This window comes from Populus euphratica, unplaced genomic scaffold (assembly GCF_000495115.2).
Source record: "Populus euphratica unplaced genomic scaffold, PopEup_1.0 scaffold79.1, whole genome shotgun sequence".
NCBI classification, from domain to species: Eukaryota; Viridiplantae; Streptophyta; class Magnoliopsida; order Malpighiales; family Salicaceae; genus Populus; species Populus euphratica.
The window spans coordinates 750,482-754,011 of record NW_011499959.1 but is presented as its reverse complement, the minus strand read 5'-3'; the positions used below and the strand labels follow the sequence as shown (position 1 = coordinate 754,011).

General features: G+C 35.3%; 2 long non-coding RNA genes across 2 annotated transcripts; both read right to left on the bottom strand.

Moving 5' to 3' along the window:
• Positions 1 to 811: 811 nt before the first annotated feature.
• On the bottom strand, positions 812 to 2,252 carry LOC105138594 (uncharacterized). Its single transcript, XR_844815.1, has 3 exons — positions 2,233 to 2,252; positions 1,166 to 1,235; positions 812 to 958 (listed from the first exon to the last, which is right to left on the bottom strand). It is a non-coding gene; the product is annotated as an uncharacterized LOC105138594 (long non-coding RNA).
• A 60-nt stretch (positions 2,253 to 2,312) lies between these two features.
• On the bottom strand, positions 2,313 to 3,181 carry LOC105138593 (uncharacterized). Its single transcript, XR_844814.1, has 3 exons — positions 3,074 to 3,181; positions 2,851 to 2,938; positions 2,313 to 2,772 (listed from the first exon to the last, which is right to left on the bottom strand). It is a non-coding gene; the product is annotated as an uncharacterized LOC105138593 (long non-coding RNA).
• Between the last annotated feature and the right edge of the window lie 349 nt (positions 3,182 to 3,530).

The window sequence follows — 3,530 nt, the reverse complement described above, 5'->3', positions numbered from 1 at the left end:
ATAATATGATAATTTGACAAATTTTGGTGCTTCCTGGTTATATCACCAACTCAGAAGTCAAGATGAGTAGCATCCCTGGAAACTGTGTTCACCCATGGCATGAATTGGGTTCAAAATGCTATGCTGCCTCCTTGTTCTCGCTCCATCTTCGTTTTGCCATACCATGATTTGGCTCGATAACAATTTGTCTCCTGGTTCACAAAAGCATGCAAGACATCAGAGAACTTGTAAATGGATTCACAAATTTTAAAATTGTATTGTATAAGGAATAAAATAGATGAAACTGTAGGTTTCAACATCCATGTGTAATTTTGATGCTTGGCGCTCTGTGAAACATGTTCTTAAATGCGCATCAATTTCCCGTTAGCAACATCAACACACATTCTTCTCCATCCACTTTCTCTTGTATGAAAAGCAATTTCATAAAATGCTCCTTGTCAAAGCTTTAAACGAAACATGATACATATAATTCATATGGCTACACGAACAGCTTATCCAAGAGGGAAAGAAAATATGATCTATATAATTATTACCCGACAGAATTGTTTGGCATGGGGTATAAAACTGCTACCTGGACATAACAAAACCCCACAACCCACAAGACAAGGTGGGGGCTGGGGGAGAAGATAGGCCCCAGGTCAACAAAATTTACTCTCTGAGTTCACTAAAGACAATGGCATGGAATTAACCATAATTTTCAAAAAAATAAAAGGGACAAAACACCTCAAGCTTACGTTCTCAAAGCAGTAACAAAAACAGTATGACAATATCATAATGCTTAAATGCAATTCAAAAATTGCAATTACCTTGAGTAATGGACGCAACAAATTCTATGCTCATGAGAATCCAGACGTCTACATAGTTATTATCAGACTCTGTCTTGCACTGCCTGTCATTTATTTATAACATGTTTTGCTAGAGTAGCATCCAGTTTTTCTCCAGTAAGAGCAATCCATGCCTGCAAGCGAAAGAAAATTGGAAACCTCAAATCCAGTGAAAGATGATTACAGACAAAAGTGATGTCTAACACTAATTTTGATCATTTCGCAATTCATGGGGATATGAGAAACACTGTTATCAACTGAAGAAAATAGTAAAGTACGACCAAGTGGCGCTAGAATATTGTGACATGCATGTATATGTTATAACTAAAAGAAGAAGAGACCTGCTCGGAAGATGTGAACCCCTTAATTGTGTCACCACCAATTATTGCAATTCCTTCATCTCGTCATTGCCTGGAAAATTCATATCGACTCAGTAATTCTTTGATGTGGAAAACTTGGCTGGTAGATCAACGCGAAAAATGTGTTGCAAGGTTCAGAATTACAATCCAAAGCAGAACAGTATTCTTCACGATATAAATATGAATTAAACATTATGTGATTTTATACAGTAAGCTGGAAGTACAAATGATGGTTCAAGAATTTCTGAGACAATGTCTTTGAAACCATGAAAATGATCCTGTCCAACAAAGCAACCATGCATTCTATGATGAGGGAAAAATTATTAGTTCATGAGTCAAAATAATATTACAGTTCGTGACCAGCTACTCTTGATATGTACTAGCTCAATTCAACTCAACTAAGCCCACACACACACACACAAAAACACATGACGTACGTTACCAGAATCTGCCTACCCCTCTCTATTCAGTACTGCCATGGACTCAAATTTTTATAACCAGTTGTGATTCAAGATCTGTCTTTCACTTCGGCACATGTCATTTTTTTTATCTACCTCTCCTAATTCTCCATTAACATTTCAAGTTGATCACTCTCTCTCACTGGTGCAACCATAGGTCAACATCAGATATAGCCAAACCATCTCAAATGAACCTCGGTTCACTTTTCTCTAGAGATGCCACCTCTGGCTTCCTACAATGTACTCATTTTCTTACCCAGTACTTTCTTGTGCTTCTAAATGTCTAATCTTTTTACAAAAAAAGTTCAAAAAAACTACACTTTTAACCTTCAAGACTATTTATTCTATTCTCAATAATACCCAGACAATCCACGTAAAAGATGTAGCGACCTTTATTCAGACGAGAAAGAAAAGATCTGTTTGCAGTTTAATTCAAGCATCCAATGCAGCTAGAATGAGCGAAAAGTCAACAAATTAATAATCAGCAAAAGTGGTGATTTGCTTTTTTAATGAGAAGCGTTTTACAGCATCTCGACAAAAGTGGAAAACAAAGTCAAATTAAACTTACTGGGAAAAAGTGAGATAGATCACTTGTGTGTTCAAAGGTAGAATACAAGCATCCTTTTCGTTTTTCTTTTTTTAAGATCATCACATGGCAAAGGATTCAAAACAACAAAGAAAGCTAACAGATCATGGAAAATACTTACGAGATGCAGATTTTATAGCAGCACTGTAAAGTGATCCTTGCATCAACTCGGCAGCATCGACAGACAGTGCTTCATTATCGACAGATTAAGCTACCAAGCCAATTTGTAGGATACAACAGTAATCATAAATAACAACTAGAGACCTGCAGCATGTAACACCTGACAGAGATTCCCATGCCCTAAAGTTGAGCAACAAAAACAATGATAAATAGCCAAAAACACATTACCTATTTCCCGATTCCTCCTAAAAATGTTGATGATTAACAAACAACTGACAAGGAAGCACCTAATATTCCATCTTAAAATCTGTTCTAGTACAGTAGTAGTAACGTAAGCAGAAAAGGCAGTAACATAATAGCTCGGAAACTACAAAATCAGGAAGGTGGGAACATATAAACCGGCATTCCACGCCTTGAGGATTTACCTAAAAAAATGAAAATAAAAATCACACTCTCCAATTTGCAATCCAATTAACCATGGGAAGCAAGTGCGTAGCCCACACCACAGAGATAGATGTAGGGCGAATTGTCAGCCATACCAGACCAGTTAATATATTAGACACTGCCAATCCAAGTGTTAACAAATCAGCACTGGATTGTCAAGTGCCATTAAAAAAAAAAAGACTTGGCATAATTACCTTAATAATCAACAAAAACAAAATGATTAAGGATTAAAAGATAAAACATTTCAAGTCCGAACCTAGCAATAGCAATGAGAAATTTTACCTGCTAGCATCGACAACGGGAGCTATGCCCAAAACGGCGCGATTGGCGAGCACGGCCAACAAAGAAGCACCCCCGACAAATATGGGCAAGCTACATGTTGTCAAAAATTATTAAATCCATGTTTGTGTATTCAAATTTATATTTTGAAAATCACTGTTTAAATTTTTTTTTTGTGTATTCAAATTTATATTTTGAAAATTACTGTTTAAATTTTTTTTTGTTTACTATTAGAAACCTCAAGTTTTTTTTTTAGTTGAGTTTTTTTCAATTGTATCCTCTAAGTAAATTGATTGAGAATTAGGTTTTATAACTTGTTTTGATTTGCATTATGTGAATTTATCTCAATCTCATAATTTTAGAAAAGTATTTTCCTGGAAAATTTAGGTGGAAAATATTTTTCGGAAGTTGTGAAAAATTTAGAAAAGTCATATTATTTACTGATTATATTAAATTTGGT